We start from the raw sequence: 24,464 nt of genomic DNA on the forward strand, positions 1-24,464 counted from the left end.
GTCCTTGTCCTGTACTATTCTCAAGATCCTTCTCTCTACTTTCCATCACCTGGAACAAGGCAGAAACCAAAACAAAACAATGGGCATGATAATAATAATAATTTAAAAAAAAAAAATCCAACAGCAACCTCTTTGCCTCCCCTCTATGCTGTTGCAGAAAGGAGAAGTCTATAAAGCTGCTGCACTGCAGAACAAAAGTCTGCAACAAAGGAAAGAGCAGAAGAAAGTCCCAGTTCAATGGCAGTCCTTGAGAAGCTGTGTGCTCCCCCTTTAAGGCAGGGGACAGGATTTTGTCCCCTGAGAGACAAGCAGGCCACCCAGCAACCTTAACCTGGAAAAAGAGACAGCTGGTAAGGCCAGTAAGTCTCTTATCTGCTCCTCAGGAAGAGGCTATGGGAACAACTGAAGGAGCAGGAGGCAGGACAAATTCAGAATGAAGGAAAGGGAGGCAGGGCTGGCATTTAGTTCAAGCCTATTTTATTTTAATTTATTGTATTTTATTTTATTTTTATTTTATTTTATTTTATTTTATTTCTGCTGTAGACCCATTATCATTGCATTGCATTTCATTGCAGCCCCATCCCCATGTTTCCATACACACAACAATTGCAGAACCTTTTCAAATAGTGACAGTGGAAGCTCCTTTGTTCTCATCCCTTTACCTGTGTGCAAGGTGCCAACTGCAAAATAACACCACCAGCCCTGATTTTACAAAATGGGGAAGAAAAAGTGTGTCAAACTTAAGCATATTAGTTGCTGATCAGCTGGACTGCTAAGCACCTGAAGCTAGTGGGTAGCAGCAGCAGCTGCAATTGCTCCTTGAGGTTCTTCTTGCCTTATTAAATCAAGTCAATACTTGTTCAATGAGCCAAATCTCTCTTGTGTTAGAGCTCAGGAGAGGAGACTTGCATGCAGGCTTCACTCTTCTTCTTATAAGAACTAATAAACAGCATAAAAATGGAAGTACAAGTGATCTGTCTTTCCTGGGGATATTATTGAAACCTGGTTTACATGTAGATTCATTCCTGTTGGGTGATGGCAACTCCCAATCTGAAGTCACCTGTAGCAGATGAGGAATTCCTTGGGTGTATGAGATATTTCATTTAGCTTTGGGCAGATACCAAGAAAAATTACAGGTTAGTTAGCTAGTTCAAAAGGGGGAAAAAAATGCATCGCAATTAGAGAGCCCATTATAAGCAGAAGAGTAATACCTGCCAAGCTGCATTCTGGGATGCTGGGATCTGTTCCCAGTGCCATCAGATGACATGCAGAGGAAGATGCAGTAAGTACAAGGCTTTGATTTTGAAATGCTATACATAAACATATATACATTATATTTTTTATGGGAGGGAAGATTGTAATCAGTATTTAATCAAAGAATGTTTTCAAGGTGCAGAAGTAGCTCTGGTCTTCTTCAGATGATATATTAAAGCTGGCTGTACACTTAGACATCTTGTTTTGTCATGAGCAAGAGTTCCAACCAGTGGATATGGTTTTCCTTTGAACAGTGCATCATGTATTGCTCACTAAGCACAAAGCTGGATGGCTGCTATCTTGAGAGAGCTAAGCACTTCATGTAGGATAAACGGGTACTAAGTTGGTTGTGAAAAGGATTAAAACACCAGAACTAATTCTGTACTCAGACTGGAGACAGCTTTGTGCCCTGTTCAAGTGCTTTCAGTTTGCACATTGAAAAATAGTGTTTAGAAAGTCTTTAGAAGTCCTCAGATCCTCAAGCCTCTGTGGCAACACTGACTGGAGCAACCAGAAGTTGGGCATTTACCCCCTCCTTGAAGGGGATGTGTAGCCTGTTTTATCTCCTCTGCTCAGATTAGCTCTTTCCCATCAAAGCTTCCACTCCTGTACTGTAAATGGTTGGTGGTGCATTGGGAGCATGTGGGCATTGCAAGAAAGGGATTCTAGTAGCAATTTTATTTCTGAGGAAACACTACCAGATTTCATTACAGAACTTGATGATCCTATGCACAAACAAAACACAAAGAAAACCCACCTCAGATTTAAAATCATTCCTCTCTCCTAACATAACTGTATCTGGAATCTGTACAGGAATCTGTATCTGAAAGACTAAGCAAGAATGCTCAGATCAGCACTACTTCATCATTCCTAAATTATTATTTTTAATAATTTAGTACAAGATTCAGTTCTTTGAGGGGGGTTCAAATCTGTCTAGAACACCCAAATTAGTGTGGCTTTGTGTATGTCTGTGAGGAAATGGCAGGGAAATGGCATCCCTATCACTTCTCTAGTCTAGCAATTCAAAAAATCCTACTCTGAGCACATTCTGACACAGATCTCTGAGATCACATCAGGATAGTTAAAAGCATCCTGTGTGGGGCTCTTCACATCACTGCTGCTTTATACTGTACAAAAGGAACCAGCAGCCAAGGGATGTAAGAGAGTCACTGAACCAGATGCCACTTGAGCACTCATTGTAAAAAGTGCCTGCAACCTCAGGAACTGTTTCCTCTGGCTACAAAAGTGAGGGAAGATAATAACTACCTCTTTGCAGATAGGCAGCCCTCAATTTCAAAATCAAGTTTACAGCAGTTTGTCTTGCTGATTAGTGACATATCTATTAAGCTGTAAGAACTATCTTAGGGTAAGTGCTGTGAAAAACAAACCAAAACCTGATTCCACTCCACCAAAGCCACCCACCTGGGTGTCCTTGCCAGCTGCCTGGGTTGAACTTCTCTCTCCAATCTTGCAAGCAAGGAGTTCTCCAGCACCTTTCCGAACCTGGTTTCTTTCACAGCCTTTGCATTTGGATTCCTTCACATATCACCAAAAGCTCAGTCCTTTCCTCAAAGCCCCAAAACTTTGCCTACCTCTTTCTTTCTTTCTTTGACCCAAAGCTGAATGGATGCCCAGCAGCCTAATTTCCTTTAGGAGCATGCAAGCAATTTATATTGCTTAAAGAGGTGATAAATCTGTGAATTTCTAACTCACCTGAGCAGTCACTCACTTCTAGTCACTTGGTAATGAAGCCTCGTGGAAATTTTATTATTTCACTGAAGAATTACTCAAATTCTTGAGTGCAGGCTACTGAAAAAGAACTGTTCCATTCACCAGAGCCAAGCTTTACACTTTCAGGGCTTACTTGTGCAATATTATTTATATAATTGTCCAGATTTAAATTTTGTTGTTATACCACTTTCATTAATCTTCAATAGATGCCATGGTATATAATAAGCACTCAGCACCAGGATGATGGTAAATGAAAGAGATTTCTGATTAAAGTGCTTACTTTAATCAGTGTGTTTGGACAAAGGATACCAGAGGGGAACCCTGGAGTCAGCAGGACCTTCATTCTTTGACACAGAGTTTGGTGAAATGAAGGCTTTGTGCTTGAAGCACCTGCACAGCCTTCACACTAACAATTCTTACCCAGTGTTTGCCTCTCTTCCTATTTTCCCCTCCCCCTTTATATCATTAACTACCTAATTATATGAAAAATGGCACTCAGGCTATTGCAGCCTGGCCCTTGGAAGACAAATTGCACTAATTCCCACCTTTCTGGACCATGAATCTCCAAATGTGAGTTGATGCATACTCAACAGAGATATCATGCCTTCAAAAGACAGTTGTTTTGTTTTGGTTTTTATCCTCCTGGTTTCAATTACACACTAAATCCTGAGATTATAAAAAGATGTGATCTCATTGCTCTGGTGCCTCCAACTACCAGTGAGTTAAAACTATTTTTCATCCTCCCCAAGCAAAAGGCAGCATTTCACTGCTCCTCTCAACAGAGCTACAGAAATCTTCATGTGTTAAATCTTTTATGTCCATCTTGGGCTTTTTTTTTTTAAAAAAGGCCAGAGGGGAAATAAAACCAGATTGGGCACGTTAACAGAGCTTTGGTGGTTCCTCTTCTAATAAGGCAGAATATTTCAGGTCAGCCTTCCAAAGGGGAGGAAAAAATTCTTGAGAAACTGGGCATTTAGGAAAGCTTGTATTTTTTTATTCTAGCTTTTGTGTTAATATTGACCACAGAAAATGCAAGAAAAATGTATTTCAGAAATCCCTGTGCCAATAACTATCCCAGAGAATTGAAATGTCCAATAAAGTGTTAGCAGTAACTTCTTGAGCAGTTCCTCTACCATCAACATGCATGTGAATTCCCTGCAGAGCGGGTATCACTGCTGCCAGAGAAGGCTGTGTTAGGGGGTTGGTAGCCAGCTCTTTCCTTATTGAACTTTATAGATGTAACAATATTAACACTGGAGTAATGTTAAGCACAAGTACTCACAGTTGTGCCCAGGGAATGTGGATATTTTGAAGCTGCTCTCTAGGATGGCATCCATGATAACTTGTCTTTCCTCTTATTTTTCCTTCTTCTACCTATACTGTACCCAGCAGGATGTCCTGTGATCACATCTTGTGATCATATTGTAAGGACTTGAACGAAAAAACAAAAAAAAATGTCTTATTATGCTTTGATGTGAGCATAGAAATAATTCCAAACATTCAGATTACCTCCTGTTCATATAATTTCACTGCTTAGAGTCCCATAAATTATCACCTGGTGGGCCTGAAGATTCTGCTCCAGTGGAATTTGAAGGGCAATATCAAAAGCAACTGAATTAGGAATGAAATCCAGCTTTCAATCTAACTGCAGTGTGCAGGACTGACAAATTCAATATTTTTTTAAAAAAAAAAAAAAAAAAAAAAAAGGCAATTGTCCCCATAGATTGTAATTGCTTTCTAACAGGAAGCAAAAGATGTTTAATCTCAGAAGAAGCAGAAATTAGTCATATACAGAGATCAAAACCTATTCATATGCAAAGATTACTCATCTATAAATTGCAGTTGCTTTCAGATGCAGTGTTTGATTACTCACCACCCTGAAAATAACTGCAAACCAGCAGAGAATGCTTATGTGTATTTCTTTCAAGTTAATTACTTATGCAAAAAATCCATCTGTTGGATGACACTGATGAAGCTCATGATTTTCACACATTTCCATGTCCTACTCAGTGATTACTCAAAATACATCCATTCAGAAAGAGAACTCATCAAGCATCTTTCAACAAAATGTTTTTTCATTGGAAAATGAGATGCAGAGCTGGAAGTTTGGCATGGAAATTAATTTATATTGGTGAAGTCTTAGTTGGGAAAGGTTTCAGTGTTCCAAGACTGAGTTTCTGGTTTAGATGAGAGATGTTCCTTCATTTTAAATTATCAAATAATGTAGGATAATTGCTAGGGACAAAATAAGTTCCAGGATCTTGCTCCTAATCATGTGTATTTATACAAAGTAAAGCAGTTCCATCAGGAGAGGCTGGGAGACCTACTGAAAATCAGCCACCAGAGCTGGATTTGTTTATGCAACTTGCTTATGGCAGAACCTGGGTACCTGGAATGTAGATAAGAGATTTACCCCTCATGTTTCTTTTGTTGCATTGACAAGCTTCAAAAATGGTCTTGGCAAATTTATTAGGGGGCTCTTTCCCCAAAAAAATTTCAGCCCATGATTAACTTCTAATCTAGAAATAACTGTTTTGCAGATTCCAAATGTGGTTGCACTGTGAGAAGACTCAAAGTAGGAAATGGGTGAAGTGCAATCACTACAGCTTAAATAAGCCTGGGGTCCTCCCTTCAGATTCAAGTATTAATAAAAAAGTAAAACCTGAAGAAAACTAACATACAAACTTTTAGAACTTGCAGTTCACTCTCTAAATACTGGGTGTAGTTGAATTATTCAGTAAGTTTAAGTAGCAGAGAACTAACTTCCTTCAAAGAAGCAGCATCCTACTTGAGCCTGTTGTATTATTAGAGCAACCCCTGTTTTTCAAGGGTTTTCAACATTTTCTCCCCTAGCATCAACCCCTGTCATATTAAGTAGAACCCAAAAGTCCTCCCTCCCCTTCACGCCTTGTGAGGGGAAGACAGATCAATCATAATTAATTTTCCCTTCATGGTGAGATCTTGGAGATATCAATGTAAAAGAGAAATTAAACCTTTTTTGGGGGATCTGTAGGGAAAGAAGAAAAACCACACCCAACATGTATATTGTTCCCTGATCTCTTTTGCTGTATCTGAATGACTGAGTCCTATGCCTTTGGCTTCATGACCTCCTCTGTGCTTCAACTACTGAACCCCCAGGTAGCACTTTTTATCCTAGCAATGCCTCAGCCCTCAGTGTTGAGTAGCTGGAGAGAATCTTCAGCTACAAATGTTGTGCTGGTATTGCAGAATTAGCCTTAAAAAGCACAGGGTGGACCCCAGAATATCCCGAGGAACCAAAATCCCCCAAGAGCAACACCAAACAGAAGAAAAACATATGGAGTGTGGGTATGTATATATTTATTTACTTGACTACCCTGAGCACTTGAGTCTGCAATGTTGTCTGTTCTCCTGAGCATGCAGCCTCCAAAGTGCATTTGAGGTGCAGGCACTCCTGAAACTACCCTGATGATGAAGCCTCTCAGTAACACCCCACATTCCCTTCCACCATCCTCTCTGCTCACATCAGTGGGTGCTAAGAACTTCTCTCATCAATACTTAGGGTGTTTCCCTCCTGAAAGAGCACAATAGTTATGGTATTTCACTGAATCATGGGTTTGCTGCCTCTATTTACACTTCTGTCTCCTGGGGGTTGCAGTGTGTCCCTGCTCTTACCACAGGCTTGAGGCAGCTTCTGGGCTGGAGTCCTCACCCAAATAGGGGAACCCCAAGTGATCTTCAGCCCACCGCCAGGATGAGAGGAAGAGCAAAGCCCAGCTCACCTCTGCTTGCAGGAATGGCTGGGGGAAGGAATGAAGACTGGCCAGGACTTCCAGACACTTTCTGCTCTTTGTCTTCCTGTGAGGGCTGCATTCATGCCTCTGCTTCCTGTTTAATCTCAGCTGAAAAAAAAAAATTAAAAAATCATATTGGGTACCAAAGGAGGAAAAAAGGTCCATCTGCCTTGTGAAGAAATGACCCCAGGTGATGGGGGTGGCAGAGTCAAAGGAGATTTCCACAGACAGGGATGAAAATGTTGTGAGAGCTGGGTTTCCAAAAGCCTGGCTGGAGCACAGGAGAGGCTCTTTCTACTCTTGCTAGAATCAGGAAAATTAGTAACACTCTGCTGTCCCAAGTTCAAAGGAACTGGTCAGGGACTTGAGTCTGTTCTTCAAGCCAGACCAAGATTATATCATGGATGAGCCACACCACTAACAATACGTGGAAGAATTCCCCTTTGCAGGATTAAACACCCAGCTGTTATCCAACTGGCTTCAGGAGATCAGATCTGAATGCAAACAAAAACTTGTACGTGGCCAGAGAATTGAAGATGAGCTGTTGACATGGAACCTTTTATTTCAAACCTCCCACTGAAAGCCTGCATACATCTTCAAAAGGGATTTGTAAGCAACATCACTTGCTGTTCTCCAGAGCTCCTGGAAAGCTGCATCTCACCAGTGTTTAATTGTCCTCTCTAGTAAAGAGCAGATGAGTCAAAATAAGACAAAACTCTGTGTCCCAGGACAGCTTGGAAACAGTGGGAATCAGTCTTATTCTTCACTGATTTGTGACTCAGTTGGCATTGGGTACTTAAAGTTCTGGACCAAATGGCTCCTCTAAAATAATGGCAGTGGGGAAACTGAGGATCTCTGCAGCTGCTGTACTGGGAGCTGACGGTTAATTTTCTCCCTTCTTTTGCAGGCTATGGGGACAACAGAGCTGCTAGCCAGAAAAGTGCAGTGTTCATAATATTCTCATGTCCTCACAGCATGCTGAGAAGTGTGTAACTCTGAATTTTCATTCTGTTTGTGTTTTGGGCAACAAAAGCAGACTGGTTGTGCTGCAAGCATGCTGGCAAAACTCTTCCTGTAAGAATTTACAGATTTCTAGCACAAATGCTATGAGTGATAAGACTGAGGGGAAAGAAAAAAAAAATTAAACTGAAATTAGAACCAGTTTCTCCTAGTGGGAAAGGATCTGCAGGTTTGTGGTTCTGGAGAGCATGGACTTCAATGATGAGTTTCTCTACTGGTTACTGAGAATCTTTTCCCTATGTCCCACAGCAGAAGAGAGGCAGAAGCCTCAGATGAAGGAGAACCATGGTCCAGGTGCCAAGTTTCCTCCATCTGCTTGCCCAGAAATGGCAGTGAGGTTTTACTGACTTCCACTTTCCCCCCCATCCACCAGAAAGGGGGTGACACTTTGACAGCTGATTCATGGCTGTGGTGGGAACTTGTGTAGGAAAAGGTTCTGGTTTCTGTCCTACTCCGCTCTTTAATACTTCTTCCCATCTGAAGAGTTAAAGGGGCTTTTTGTTGTTGTTTTCCAGTGCCTCATTCTTCAAACAGCTTGGGGTCGTTGGGTTTTTTGTACCTTTCCAGTGTTAGTAGACATTAGAGAGGTTTTTCTTATCCATGTTCCAGCTCTGTCCAATGCTATCAAGAAGTCTGGCTCAGGAATGAGAACATCTCTGTCTAACTAATGTTGATGTCTCATAAAACAGCTGAAAGTGTTGAAAGCACAGGGGAAGAATGCCTGTTTCCATTTCAAGGATAGAAAATCAAGGCATTAGGAGGCTAGAGACCCTTGCTGAGCAAAAAAAAAAAAACAAAAAACCCCCAACTTTTCCAAAATAATAAAACTAAGCCCTCATTGCAGTAATAGCCTGGAGTCCTGTGCTGTTTAGCTGACCTCTGCTCCATCTGAGCACACACTGAGGTGTGGAGGTGTAAAGCAAGAACCAAGAGCAAGGCTGAATATCAGAGAGCCTCTGAAGTCCCACAGAGACAACCTCTGGGATGGTTTTCCTGAGGCTTCCAGCTTTTTGGTTCTGCCTGGGCACGGCTGTTCAGGTAAAGATGCAGCAGGAGAGCAGCAGAAGGTGCTCAGGTGGGTTGTGCTGATGGAGATGGCTCTGTCACAGCCCTTCAGACACAGCCCAAACACACAGCAGAGCTGAAGAGTTCACCTCAGGCTTTCTAATACAGCCTTGGCAAATCCTGGGACTTCCCTGAATCCTGCAAGTCTGCTGAAGGGCTGGTATCAGTCTTGGGAGAAGTTCCAGCCCCACTGGGGATCTCAGGACAGAACTCCTCTGAAAAGCTGCTCTCCTTTCTGTGCTGCCAGAAGCAAGAACAGGGCTAGGATGGGAAGCAGAACCAACCCCTTTTAGAGAGGAGAGGGAAATGTGAAGGGTGAATAAGAGCTCTTCAATTCGAGGTCAAGTACACTCAAAAATAGTGGTAATAATATGACATGTGCTATTGCCTTATCTTTTGGGGATAACTGGGGGAGTGGAAACAACCAAGCCTCTCCAAAGGACAGACCTAATCCTTAAAGAGGACTTTGTGTATGTGTGTACACAACCTCAAAGCTTTGGATCAATGATTTTGAAGCTCCAGGTGTGGCTAACAGAGGATATTCCCTGGTATTACCTTGCTATGTAACAATTTTTCCCAACACATGCACTTTCACTAAAAAAGCAATTTTGGCATTCTTGAAAATCTCTCCTGTGTTTAACTTAGTCTCAGAGTCAGTAAAGCATTTAACATCTTCTTATAAACACATTTAATTTGCTCACCTAAGTAACTTGACTAAGAAATAGCTGGTAGAGCCCCAAATCTGAGCCCTTCACTGCCTTAAATCCAGTGCCTTTGTAGTTGCTGCACATTATAATCTACAATTTGCTATAATATTGTTGCACATATTTTTTTTTGTGCATTTTATGTTAAAACCACATTATTTCCTTATTAACAACTGGCTTTGTGATGAGAATTAAATGGCAGAAAGCATCACACTTGAATATTTAAGTACTCTAGAAGAAAATGGGAACTAATGGAGCTGGATAGGATGAGGAACTTCAAGAGCCAGAAGCTAGGACAGGTCCAGAGCCAAACTCCTGCTCAGCTCCTCAGTGATGTTCTGACCTGGTAGGTGAAGGTAACACAGATTTTATTTCTTGGCTAACTTAAATTCAAGAGCAGTTCTAAAAGACTCAATAAGTCACCTGCAGCTCGTAGCAGGGCTGATTTTTTGTTTGGTTTTGGGGTTTCATTTTTCTTTTCCAAAAGGAGATTCTAAAAAACTTGTCTTCACATTTTGTTTTTCTGGCCATATTCTATGCTATGAAGGCAAAAAGCAATGGTTCTCTCATCTGGTTTGAACTATCCAGCCACTTGGCCAGTGATCCCATGCAGCAGGGCTCATGGAATGAGGCTCTTTGCTAGCATCAGTGTATTAGGCTGCATTCAGCTATTGCTGATCCATGCTGATGTTTGTAATGCAGAGTTCCTTTTCCAGAAAGGAAAGTCTTATCCACTGCTTCTCTGCATCCCTTTGCTGTTACTCCAAGGTTGGTAGAAGATTTTTCTACCCTGGGACACTGATATGAGCCTCCAATGCTGCTTCCCTTGCCCTGCTCCAGTGCACTAGGGATAACCTTCCTGGTGCTTTCTGCTTTTCCTGAAGTTTCACTGAACAGAAATTTTTCAGTTTAAAAAAAGCAAAGATTGATTCCATGTTCACATTACATCACTCCATGTGACTCCTTCTGTAGCTATTTCTGTAGCCTGTGGTCATATCACTTAGTTCCTAGAATCAGGATGATAAATTTTAACACTGAACACTTACTAAGTTAGTGAACTTCTGTATTTTTGACAGCAGAGTTCCTAATTTTACTTCTCTTTTTAGCCTGGCTTTCTGTAAACTGTCTGTTTACTATGTTGGGTGGAGTCTGTTAAACTTTCCAGAATACCTGCATGGGAAAATGTTATTTCTTTCTTCTTCCCACCCCTCCTTTTTGCTTTTTTTTTTTTTTTTTTTTTTTTTTTTTTTTTTAATTTCCCTTTTCTTTTGTGAGCAGTCTGGGAGGACAATCCTCTGTGCTTTAAACTTTCTTTTTTTAAAAAACCCACTGTACAATTTAATGCTGATTTGTGTTGCCAAGAGAAATCCTATGTATAAACCAAAACTGAGACCACCCTCTCTTTATATACTCTGCCTATTTATTCCATAAATTAATATCCTAGATGTTTACCTGTCAAGGGTTTTCAGGTGGAACCTGAAAAGATCTGGATCTAAATCTTGAGTCCTAAATCCTTTTCAAATTAGGAGATGTGCATAATTTAAACTAGAAGTAATGTGTATCAAGAGATAGATTACTTATTCCTGTTGGTCAGACTGGGATTAGTCAGAACCTTGTACTTCAAGCACATTTGAGACAAAGAAAATCTGCCCACTTGGTATTTCAGTAATTGGACTAAGAGGAAAGTAATTAATTAGGCATGCAGGATGGAAATTGAGAAAAATCAGATCAGCACAGATCAGAAACAGCAAAGAGATGAAAATGTCTTGATATTACTTTAAACTGAGATGCTTCCACTTAAAAGTGACAAACTGTGGTTCCATTTTTGTAAAAATAGCAATTTACTTCAGAACAGCTCTATACAGCCCTTTTTGGTGGCTCTTTGCTGAGTAATTCTATCATACTTCATGCACTCGCTACACAAAGTGAAGCACCAAGATCTGTATTTTAATATTTCAGAGCTGCACATAAGTTGAATTCTGCTGATTCAGTCCACAGATGTCTCTAAATGTGGTGGTCAAGTTGTGAGAAGGCCCATTATACAAATGGGAGGCACCTGCTTTGTAAATTAGCTCTGGTACTGTTCAGTTGGACCCTGTCAGTGGTCTACACGTTCTGCTTTAATTGTCATCTAACACAAAATTGAAACCCTGATGTGTAAGAAATTTCAATCCTGTTCAGCTCTAGCATGGCTCATATAGCTGTGTTTGGCAGCAGAGTGAAACTGTAAGATAACTGTTGCCAAGAAGATTGTTATTATACAATAAGAATTATGGAGGAAAGTTGTATAGCTGGATATTGAAATGACAGATTGCTAGCCTTTGCTCCTCAGTTTTCTTCCCAGTGTCCTTAGGCAAAGCTATCTCTGTTTTTATTTTGAAGTAACAGCTAAAAGGATGAAATACTTGCATTTGGTTTAAAGATGCTATTTCAGAGACTCAACATCATGTACTGAATTAAAAAAAAAAAAAAAAAAAAAAAAAAGGCAGCTGAAAGGATTAAAGGACAGAACAGAAGAGCACTATTAGCTACAGGAAGTCATTGGTCAAAAAGTGTAAGTTGTTTCTAAATGAGAATTTACAAGCCCATGGCTATGGTGGTTTTACTATAAAATCACAGTAAGGTGAACACAAACCCCAAAAGGCAACACACAGCAAGCATGAGACTTTCAAAGGCACCAAAACAGAGAAATAGTCTCTGATTCAGGAGAATCTGACACCAATTGCTATAATGTGGGATGTCACAGCAGGGAGCAAACACTTTTTTGTTGTTTTACAGCACCCTTCCGCATCATTTAGCACTGGATTTGTTGTGGTTTGTGAAATGCTACAGGAACCTAGGATAGGAAATGCCTACAAATACACCTCAGAGTACCAACTTTCTGAGTCTGCCTAATCCTTAGTAAAACCTATCTTTTTAGACCCCACAAGATGACTATACAGACATGTGAGAGTTGTTTGTCTTATGAAAATAACTCATCCTTTTATTTTCCTGGCTGAAGAGTCTTCATCTAGTTAGTTGCACACCATGCACAAGCTGGTTTACATCTCTAAATATCCATCCCCACTGCCCTTTTCTGCTCCTCTTACTTTTATTAAACACATTCTGCCACAGGCACAGATCTGCATTCAAAACGTGGGTACATCCTTGATTTATACAATGCTGTAAGTGCTCTCCTCTGGTTTGTTCTGGGCTCTCAACCTGAATTCCTAACATTGTTTCTCAACTTAACCATTGCTGAGCACAGGGATGGCACTTTTAGGGAGCTAAATCACAGTAAATCCCACATCTCTTTATCTGTTTGACAAGAGCTAAACCAGAACCCCTTGCTGTTTATGTATGATGTAGGCTGTCTTTTCCTAGACTGTTGCTTTGCATTCACTTGCATGAGATTTAATCTATTTCATAATCTGATACCATTCTCCTTCCATGTGTGTATTTAAGTGTCAACTCTCTCGAACAATTTTGTTTATCTGCAAACTTCCTTGCTTTCCTATTTATTCCTATAACCTTTTGAAGAGGTCATAAGAGTTTCTTCAAACCAGACAAAACCTCAAGTGTAAGAAGTAAATTAAATACAACGGATGAGGAATTTATGAACAGCACGGGAAAAAACCCAACACCTGATTTAGCAACTTCAGCTTTGATTGTGTATAATAATATTGCTGCTCATGTCAGTGTGATAAACAGATGACTAAGAGGGTATAGCCTTTGAGATATGCTTTGCATATGCAAAAGGATACTCTTTCTGGGATCACTGAGTTTCCCACTGCTCCAGCTCCAATTTCACTAACCAAATCACTGGATCTGTAGGCTGCTGCCAAATGGGGAGATTCCAGTCTCTGCACACCTCATCCACAAGCTGGGCCTTCTGGCCTCTTCCCTTGTATCACTCAAGAAGTGCTGGGATTGGGAGATTAGTCATGAAAACAAACATCTGACTCACCATGCCATGGCATGACTGCAGGATCTGGCGGGACAGAAGGAGCAGAAACCTGCAGCTGGGCTGGAAGAGGGACTGTCCCTCTGCCAGCACTGCAGAATTAGACTGTCTTCAAGTGTTCTACAGTTGCACCTAAGCCTTACAGAGAAGAATTCTGAGGTAGAGAGAACATAACCTCGAGTTCTGTGTCCAGTTCTAGGCCCCTCAGTTTAGGAAGGAGATTGAGGTCCTGGAGCGGGTCTAAAGGAGGCAACTGGGCTGGTGAAGGGACTGGAGCACAGACCCTATGAGGAGAGGCTGAGGGAGCTGGGGGTGTTGAGGCTGGAGAAGAGGAGGCTCAGGGGAGACCTCATCACTCTCTACAACTCCCTGAAAGGAGGTTGGAGCCGGGGGGGGGTTGGGCTCTTTTCCCAGGCAACTCTCAGCAAGACAAGAGGACAGGGTCTCAAGTTGTGCCAGGGGAGGTTTAGGTTGGAGATGAGAAAGAATTTCTTTCTGGAGAGGGTGATCAGACATTGGAATGGGCTGCCCAGGGAAGAAATGGATTCTCCGTGTCTGGAGATATTTAAAAAGAGACTGGATGTGGCACTGAGTGCCATGGGCTGGGAACTGCAGCAGGAGTGGATCAAGGGTTGGACTAGATGATCTCTGAGGTCCCTTCCAACCCAGCCAGTTCTATGATTCTATGATAACCAAAGCCCCAGTATTTTTTTCCTTGTGACAGTCAGCGATGCAGCCCAACTGCTGCTGTGCAACCATTTAACCCCAGCCAGAACCCACAAAGTGCTGTCCACATTATCAGACCTGGGACTTGCTTTGAGCACATCATCTGTGGCTGTTAGGCAGGTTAGCACTCATACTGCTTCTGCTGGAGCAGAACACCTGTGTCAGGAAATGAAGCCAAACAATGAGAAGTTCTCTACTGATACGTAAAGACTGAATGGGTTAGGTCTGCCTGATAGTGTCTCATTCTAGTAAGAAAAACTTGCACAAGGCTTTCAGCCTAGTTCTGTAACTTTCTATGAATCAAAAAGTCCCCTTCACCTTCTTAATTATCAATAGATAAGTGCAGCTGGCATTCCCAGTGGGAAAGCACCCTGGGTGGTGCACATCCAGTGCAGCGCAGGTGATGCAACAGCTTTGGAAGAGCTGGCAGCAGGGAAGGTGGGGGAAGAGGGAAAGGCATGAAGGCAGGTGGTGATCAAGCCTGCCTGATAACAGGAGCCTTTCTGCTGTTTGTTTACTCCTGTAATATCAAGGGGAAATCAGAATAACAAGTCCAGGTGAAGCTTAAAAATAAAGCAGTTTAGGCCGTTTGAAGATAGATGCTAATGTGACTGAAAGTAACTGTGTAGCTTATCAACAGCTGCTTCTGTATGACACACTGATATTTAAATGACATTTATTCTAAAATGCTAATTAAGACTGAGGGTGTTGTGCCCTGTAGTAAATAGTTGTGGTAAGAATGGCTTATTGCTTTGAAAGTTCTCTACTGCATTATGTTATCATTAAAGAATAATTCTGTATTCTCACCTTCCCTGATAAGAGTTTTCTCAGAATGCTTGTTCTTTTCTTTTCCTTGCATGAGAAGTGCAATATTCAATGTGAAGACCAGCTATCCTCATAAGGAAACATTATTTTTCAGAACCTACATAAATGATTATTTATAATACTGTTCAACTTTGTCTACCTAGCATTTTATATGCTTGTCAAGCCTTTTAGAAAATATTATTTTGGGTATACTCTTGGGGTTTGTTTTTGTTTTTTTTTTTTTTAAAGACTGCTTAGGTTTCTGGCCCAGCAGAAACTAAATTTACTCAGGATTATCAAACTCTCCAGTACTTGCTGCTTCCAAGTAGTGCTTTCTTACCAAAAAGTGGAACTGCAAAGTAAAGGTAATTAGAACATGCTGGCTTGTGGCCAAATTCCATGGTAGGCGTCCTTGGCAAACACAATCTCAAATGTTTTCATATAAGTTGTTCTACAGCAGTCCCACCTTCCTCTAGGAAAAGCTATTTCATAGAAAGGGAGCCTTAGTGATCCTTCTTGGACTATTTTCTTATTTATTGTTCCCTATCACTATTCAGCAGTAGTGTATTTTGTGTTTAAATTCTTTCCATTACTCACAAAGTCACACAAACATCTTGGAGCTTTCCTCAGAGAATTCTTAACTTCCTACAAAAACAAGCAATAAAATGCTACCAGGAAAAGTAACCAGAAGATTTTTAATCACTTGAGTCTATTTCCTATCCCTAAGAGAAACTAGGATTTTCCACATATTTAAGTGAAATACTCAAGTGAATTACTTGGCCTGGATTAAAGCAAAGAAATCTATGATCTTTGTGTGAATGATATTGTGTCAAATATGAGAACAGTTCCCATTTCTCACCCATACCCAAAAGTTTCCTAGGATTACTGTGGAAATTGAAATTATTCTTGAATAGGCCTGGTCTATCCTTTGGCCAGTTAGATGCTAAGATTTCACTGTGTTTTCAACTGTATGAACCAGCTGCCATCTCCCACTCCTTTAGGAAGTGGAAGCTTCTTAAATCCCATGTTTTAAAAATCAAATCCTGGCTAAGACGTGTAGAATAACTCAAAGTCTTTAACTTAAGCCTGCAGTGCCACTCACTACTCTCCTCCACATCCCCCAGGAACTGGGATATATTTTAATATCAGATTTCACCACTTTACAGAGAAATTGCTGCCCTGATGGCAGTGCATGATGCTCAAACTCTGCATTGATAATGTTTAAATACAGTAGACTGCTGTAAGGTGTGCTCAAATGACATGAATTGCACTAATGCTTGGCATGTGTTACATATTTGTGTTTTTAAAAGTCATGGCCCACCTAGGAGGGAATCCAGAAGCCAAGCTGAGTGCCAGCTACATCTGCAAGAGGATTTTTCTTTCTTGCAGTCACTTTACCCACTAAATTTGGTAAATCCTGTCCAAAGCTACTGACAGGCAATTTTTTTTCTTAATCCTTATATGTTCTAAGGTTGTGCTTGGTTTGCTTATGGGTTTTTTTGTTGTGTGGTTAGGGTTTTTATTTATTCCCCATCTCAAAATTGTGTGCTAAATCTTGGCTTCCTACCCATCTGGTGGGTAGGAAAGTAGTCAAAGATAAAAGGTGCAGTGTAGTGATTATACAGAAAGCTAGAAAAATAATCTCAGTAATATGCTTTGCAGTGATAGTGCTAAAAAACTGAGGTTAGGCTTTGGTTACAATGGAAATATTCTGAACTCTCCTAGATAGAAACTAAGCATGTGTGAAATATTAATTTATAAGACATTTAATTTATTCCACATATATATATATATATATAAGGCATCTTATATCAAATATTCTGGCAACTTGCTTATAAAAATATGCAAGATTTAATTTGAACAATACTCTGTCTATAATCACCAATCCATATTTAAGAATAAACTTATTTAACTGCGTGTTATAAAATGTTACAAGAAGCCTAGGAAAAAGGAAAAAAAAAAGCCCATTTTGCTTGCATTCTTTTCAGCTAAGAGCATGATCCTACTTGAAAACTTGATAAATTACTTGAGGAAATAACTTTGTACTGAATGTTTCACCCAAATACTTAGTTAAAATAGCTAAATTTTAAGTCTGTGATCCTGAAAACTAAAAAAAAGTCAAAGAATTTACCCAGAGAGTATTTGGTCAAGAATAAAGAGACTTTGGTGTGAAGCACCTGAAGACTGCATGCACCAGTGCAAGGTCTCTTTGGCCATGCCATTCCTTTTTCACTGTATTGCTTTCACAAAAGAAGGGAAAAAAAATCCACCTTAGTTTATTTTCAGAAGGCTGTCTTGAAAGAGATGGATCTGTCAAGTATGGCTTGGGGAGATGTCTCAGCAATTGATCCTCCTCAGATAGCACTGGTGTTTTTGGGTTTCACTTGACTTGCCTCAGGAAAGCCTTAACTTTAATTACAAACCAGCCATAAAGCACCACTGACTCTATAGTACTGCAAGTGATACTCTGTTTAGAACCAAGGTAACAGCATGGCATATATCAAAAAAAAATTAAATGGTGGTATGTTGAAATCATCAAACCCCAAGTTGGAATTATAAGGAAATATATATTGTATATTGGCATCAAGACTTTGCTATTCCTTTCCCTTCATCCAATTTTATGTGTGTTGGGGGAAAAAATGACCCTTTAAAAAAATTTCCTGTCTGAAAGGTAGTGTGTGAACACAGAACCAGGCTGCTTCAACTCCCAAAGATGTTAACAGTGCTCACTTTATGAAAAACAAGGCTTTTAAATTCTTTTTTTATTTGGCCTTATTATCAAATAAAACTGATGTCTCAGCAAAAATGTTTTAGCAGTTACTTCAGTTCTTATGTCACTGTTCCAATTAGGTGACATGCAGAAGAAAGGCTTGCATAATTTGTTGCTAATGGAAAGCTTCTGTCTTCACCAGAAGTAAGTCTGAAGTTAAGGAATGTCTGAATAAATTAATCTGAATACATCTGAGTATTAGATACACATCTTGAAAGTATTAAAAATACTTGGGTATAACCAGACATGTTGATACTCATTTCTCTGCAATTGCTGAAAGATTGAACAAATCTCCTAACACAGCATACTGGAGTTTTGCAGTGAGGCATAGCAATAGACTTGTATGTTTGCATTCCTTTGACCTGATGTCTTGCTAATTACTGTTGAAGTAATTTAGTTGTTTTGCTCATAGCATTGTTTTGGGTTTTTATTATCTTGCAAAAAGAAATTCAAGTTCTCACAAAAAGAAGACCAGAATGAACCTTGTATTAGAAGCTTTCAACGTGGTTAAACTGACTTTTCCATTGGAGGAAAAGCATATCCCAGTACATACCATCAGTCCCATTACCACTGTCCAGTCTAAGAAAACTGAAGCTGTGACAGCAGCAAAGCCTTCACAAAATGACACCAAACATCTGACCAAAACACCCCACACCTTTATCATCAGAGACTAAATTAGCCATATGCACCAGCAACTGCTTTTTTAAATAGCAGTGGTGCATCATCTCCCAGGGCTTTGCCTGGTGAAATCCTCTGCTGCTGACACCTCTCACAGAGATGTGACCCATCAGCACTCACTGACACTTGAAAATACCCTGAAATGCTTCTTACAGACAGGTTATGACCCTGCACAGAGACCAAGCTAAATCTGCTGAATAAATAAAACCTTCCCCTGTTGTCCTGTCTTCATGAGTACACTCGTTCTGAAGTTATCTGCTTGCAACATAATTTTTTAATTGCCACCCCCATCTAAGAACAATTTGCTATATGTGACACTGAGGTACAAGGTATCAAAGGCTCCCTAAAACAGGGGGTTCTTTGCCAAAGGTAATTATACCTTTGATCACCTATCTTTGTTTATCTGAATGTTAGAGATGAACTTGAAAGACAATGGATAAATAGGCTTGTGCTGAAAGCCAAATACTTTTTTTATTATTATTTTCCTTACTTTGCATAGCTTTTTGTAACAGAACCCAGCACATGAGAGTTCCACTTCTCTCTGTACATGAATGAACATGGCTAAAATGGACTTTTGCCTTCTTGCTAGACGTTTGGGTGATGCCAGGTATTTATAACCTTCTACCTATATTTATATTTTATATTTATAACTTTATCCCTATATTCTAATTCAATAGCAGCAGGGGAGAGCAGCTTGGAGAGGCAGGCTGGCCAGACTGCTTTGGTTCCCTTGTCTCTTAGAATCATCTTTGATGAAAGCAGAGGGTGATGTCAAAAAGAACACAGGTGTTTCTGTACACAAGACAAATGTGACAAGGAGAATAGGTTCCTTCACAAAAGTATAAAAACAAAGTTTGGCATTTTTTTATGAAGAATCACAATTAGGATTCATGAAAAGGTAGAGAAGTTTGTTGTTTTTTTTTCTTTTGTTGCCTCCCATCCCTCCAGATATTTCAGACATGCTCAGTCAGACATGTGTACATATACACACACTTTCCTATTTTACCCTTTTGCTACTCATTCAGTACTCTCAGTTTTTCATAGAAAACTGTGCTGTCATCTCAAGGTACATTTTTACAATAACATCTAGAGAAAGTAAGTATTGAATGCAGTCCTGTTACCACACATTAGAAATCATCAACACATAGCTGGAGGTCATGCCAAATCAGATGATCAGTCTCTTTATGTAGCTCTGTATCAGCCATAATGAAAAATCATCTGCATAGATTCAGGCTTGGTTCTCAAAATGTTTGTCAGGAAAAAGCTATTTATGCTTTGTTATTTTTAAACTGCAGTAGCTAGCTCTAAACAGATTTTATTGTGGTTAAACTTTTTTTTTTTTTTCCCCAGAAAGTCAAAATAAACCAAATAAACCAGTTTGGTTAGGATTCAAAAATAGAATACATGTATAAATCAAAGCACTGTATTTATTGTCTATGAAGTAGGAATGACTGTTCAAATAGCAACAGATTCAAGCCTAAATGTTTCATATTTTTTACCCTGTTTGAGCTCAAATAATGCTTATTCAGACTAAGTATTTATTCACTGTGAAGGCAGCACCTGTTGGTTCAGCATCTCCACATGAAATTTAGAAAACATTATTCTAAAATGATTTTCATGCTTTGATATTCTATGGATATGGTGACTGATTTAGTATGTCCAAAGTTCTGTGAGTGACAAAAGGGATGTTCCCCAGATTCTTGGTCCTTCTGTTGAGAATCTAACAGGGAAAAAAGCACAGCTTTGGTGACTTAATAAAATACAACATACCAGTGGAGATCATCTAAGAGATGACTTTGAAACCAGGTGGCTTTCATGATTTTTTTAATTTTATTTTTTCAGCCAGCTTGTGGTAGATTTGCAAACAAAGAGGCAGGCAGCCCAGCAAAGGAGCCAATGGGCATGGGCTGAGTCATGCAGCAGGGACAATTGTCCCTGCAAAAAGGACCTTGCACCTTAAAGCTCAGGTTTCAAAGCTATGACCACTGTTCTGGTGTGTCACAACTTCTTCTCACACCAGAGGAAAATGAAATCCTGGTAAATAAGTACTGTGAATTAGTGTGTCTAAACCAACTTCACTCCTCCTGTCTAGGGAAGAGTCTGAGAGAACTGGATGGGGTAGTGCTGTGCCTCTGAATTTTCCTAGAAGCAAATAGCACTGCACTGAAACTGGAGAAGCAGAAACTCCACTGCATGGAAGAAGCCCAGGGACACTGGATAGCTGCAATACCATAAATGACAGGAGGAGCATATGGAGGACTGAAAACTGGTAGAGAGATGGCTGGAAATGTTAAGAATGTTTCATGTGAGATTATCAGTGAGGAAAGGCTAATATAATTTTATTTATTTATTTTTAACCGGTGAGATTATTGCTTACTGCTTATGGAGCTGCTCTCTCAGAACTCTGTTATCGTTGTAAGGCTTAATGAAAATCTGTTTGTTTTTTTTTACTCTGAAGTGTTTCCAAACAAACTTGCATTGAAAATCTATCACAACTGATGAGCCATGTAAGTATAAATACCTAGTAGAGGATTATAGTGTAAGAGATGGAATTGATTCTGGAAGAATGTACAAATCTGTAGAGGATTATAGTCCTTGACATTACAGGGAATTGCCTATGTTTGTTAGATAAACATGCTTCTTAAATGAAAAGCAGTTAAAAAAATATAAAGAAAATGACTGACATTTATATAGAGAGTGAAATGTTCAATGTTTGCAGTACTGCAAGGGAAGCAGGGGACAGTTTACCTCAGGCAGTGTGTCTCACAGGGTGTGCAGCATGTGTGTGTAAAGCATAACAAAAGAAACTCTGCATGACAGCTCTCGGTATCTGTCTTAAAGCACTTAAATTGGCTCGATCCTGCAGTCAATAAACTAAAGTGAATTTAAAAATAGATCCTGAAGAATGAAGTAACATCAGGCCAGTCCCAGACAGCCCATTCTGTAAGGCAGGGTCCATGCCTTGACTTCACACCAAGAGGAAGAGGTGCTGAGTGAGGGGAGAACTTGGGGGTCAGCATACACAAACCTGGGGGACCCCATCTCATACCCTGACTCACCTCCTCTGAGTTCCCTGAGTGTGGGCACTGCTCAAATGGATCTGCTTCCAGAATCCAGCCTCTCCAGGGAAGCAGTGAAGTCACTGCATGCTTCATCTGTGGCTGCTGAGAGAGAGAGAGCAAAGCTTTGGTGAGGAGTTGTTCTGGTGCTGTGCCTCTGGGAACTCAGGTGGTGCTTTCACAAGGAGAACTCCCCAAGATTTAGTTTGGATGAAGAGATGATGAACACAGTGGAGAAAAGTATGCACAGCAGACAGCCAGATTTAGTTGGGTGTGGATAAAATAAAAAGTTAAGGGGTTTGTTAAGGATAAAACAATGAAAATGATTAATGTTGCTAGGGTATCCAACCCAGCAAAACAAGTTTACTGCTTTGTTAACAGCTTCATATATAAAATGTTCTATTGTTATAAATTAATGTATGCAAGTTAAACTCTATGATGCATGAAAAAAACCCAAACAAACTATACATTGCATTACCACCCCTATTCTTTGATCACTTCAGTGGCATGGGGAAATGATAAAGTCTTTCAGCTGAGCTATAAGATACAGATAGTTAATGCACCATCACACAAATCAGATATCCCTTATTTGGAGTCCCTAAAAGAGTTTTAGGTTGCTATCTTTTGTTTGAGGCCACTTTCTTCATGGCATCTGTACATTGGACTTCTTTTGTACCTAACTTGACTGAAGTCAGTCAGGAAAAAGAGAATAATTTATAGTGTATATATTGAAATCACATGCAGAAGTACAATGCTTTAGTTCATCTATAGCAATCCTTGGCCTGAGGAGATAAGGCACTAAAATTTCATACCCAAAATTCCATGTGAAAGTGTGTATGTAAGTTTCTTCTTTTTCCTAGCCAACAGTACACTCCTAATTCTTGCTACTTGTTCTCCTGTTAATAATTTTAAGTTTCTTTTGGAAAGTTTACTCAGTTTTTGTTTCCCTTCTAGGCTGTGATGTTTGAGTTTCTTTGCTTGGCTTCCTTGTTTGCCTTTTTCTTTCTTGGAATTATTGTATTTCTTTGCATGTGCCACATTGTTTAACTATCTGCAACTTGGCTTGCTTTCCTATCCGTGGTCATTTTTTTCCACAGCCACAATCCTTGATCCTTCTACTACCCTTTTAAAAGAAGTTTAAAACTCCACAAACTTTGGCTTCTGTCAAAACCACCTTTTCTTGAGGTGCTTATCCCTCTTTTCTTCCCCTTTCAAGCATCTTATGGTTGCTCGTATTTTAAATATTTTAAGCTTTTTTTGTATATTTTGCCAAAATCTGTACTACTGTCTACTGTGTTACCATCTCCTGCTACAGTCATGTAAACTCAGTATATGCACCAGAGGACTCCTTCATTTTAGATGTGATGTTTAAAACTTTTGAAAGAATTTTAACTGAATGATTCACATTCATGTATTTTCTCCTTGGTAGATCCCAGCTTGGCCTGGATTTGTTTTTCTGGTTTTTTTGTTTGTTTGTTTCTTTTTTGGTAGGTCTGAGCCCATGGCAATGGGGAAAAGATAAAGAAGAGAATGAGCACTTTTCATAGTAGAAAAGTTGAAACCTCCATGTGGTTTGTCTAGTGGAAGTTAAGTCTCTCTTTTAGCAATACCCTCTAAACTAAAAGTATTATTACACTGAGAGAAGTGGATGGTTTCTGGAACTATAAAGTATTGAACTGCTGGATTCTAGAGATGTGGAGATTTCTGTTTCAGCCCTCTAGAGCTCCTGGTTGCCATCCCCATTTCAATCTCCCATTACCTGCCAACCACACCTCTTTCTGGAGGGCACCAGCAGCTACAGACTTCCTATGTGTTTTTTCTTTCTTATTTGGTGCTTAGGACAGGCAACAGTGCTGCTTTTCCTCTTGCCCTTGCTGTGTCTCGAAGAGGTTAACGTGACTTCAGCTGAACTCAAGCCTTGGTTTATCAGAATAATTCTTCTTCTGTAAAGAAATCCCAAATAAGGCTGCGGGAAATTCGCTGGGGGCTCTTTTTAGAGAAGTGCTTATTCAATTAATGCAATTTATATGACTGTAAATACATACATGTACACTGTTTAAAAAACAAAACCAAAAAAACAAGTTCTGGGAGAAACGTTTTCTTTTGCAATGGCTTAGAAATTTTGTTCCGGGCCGGTAAATCTCTTACCATTTAACAAGCTGTAGATTTTCGGAGCTTAGGTTGGAAGAGGTGCTGGTGGTACCGGGCAGTCCCTGGGCCCTCAGCACCGACCCACCACCTCCGGCTTGGGTCTGACAGCCGCTCCCTGCCGCAACACCGCTGCCCGCACACCATTTTTTAAAGTTCTCTCCCAGAAACCTTTCCCAGCGGCTCCCACCCCAGCCCGCTCAGCACCTGGGGAATTTCTGCCCCTTCCCTTCAGGAGCGGGGAGCGCCTGTGCACAGGGACGGCTCCGGGCTGAGGGCTGAGGTGAGGGCTGAAGGCTGAGGCGGAGTGCGGGCTGAGGGGTGCGCACACACAGCCCCGAGAGTGGACTCGCTGCTCCTCTGCCCCGCTCGCTTCACCCTCAAAAAAACCTCCAAGAGACTGATCCCAGGCAGGGCTGAACGGCGGGGGTACCGGGAGCCGACTGCAACGCCAGGCTGGCGGCAGCGCTGCGGGCGCCTCAGGAGGACTAAAGGGAAGGGGCTGGGTCGGGCGGTCATGGGCCGCTCCGGCTGAGCTCGTCCCGCAGCCCAAGGTCGGTTCTGGAAGAAGTGTGGGGGAGGAGAGAGGCGGCGGGAGGGCTTCGCCTCAGCCCGGCTCCCGGCGCGGCCGGGCGGCCCCAACCGCCGCAGCTCCCTAATGGCGCCGAGGCGGGGAGCGGAGCGGCACGGAGCGGCGGGCTCGATCGAGGGCTCGGCGCTCCGCCGTCAGGCCGAGGGGCGGGGATGAGAAGGAGGAGGGGAAGAGAAGGAGAGAGAGGAGCCAGGGAA

At 40.8% G+C, this 24,464-nt stretch overlaps 1 protein-coding gene and 1 long non-coding RNA gene across 5 annotated transcripts in view; one reads left to right on the top strand and one right to left on the bottom strand.

The window, feature by feature from the left end:
- Positions 1-24,464, top strand: part of RAF1 (Raf-1 proto-oncogene, serine/threonine kinase) — a 75,792-nt gene that overhangs the window by 8,360 nt on the left and 42,968 nt on the right. The gene's annotated exons all lie outside the window — the stretch shown is intronic.
- On the bottom strand, positions 134-24,462 carry LOC115599014. 3 transcript variants are annotated; one of them, XR_003988082.1, is made up of 6 exons: positions 23,676-24,462; positions 21,528-21,632; positions 6,747-6,866; positions 2,012-2,085; positions 1,212-1,241; positions 134-1,107 (listed from the first exon to the last, which is right to left on the bottom strand). It is a non-coding gene; the product is annotated as an uncharacterized LOC115599014 (long non-coding RNA). The 3 variants fall into 3 exon arrangements; XR_003988081.1 differs by lacking the exon at positions 1,212-1,241; XR_003988080.1 differs by lacking the exon at positions 2,012-2,085 and having other exon boundaries at positions 134-1,979.

The sequence above is a fragment of the Calypte anna genome, chromosome 12 (assembly GCF_003957555.1).
Source record: "Calypte anna isolate BGI_N300 chromosome 12, bCalAnn1_v1.p, whole genome shotgun sequence".
Classification (NCBI taxonomy): Eukaryota; Metazoa; Chordata; class Aves; order Apodiformes; family Trochilidae; genus Calypte; species Calypte anna.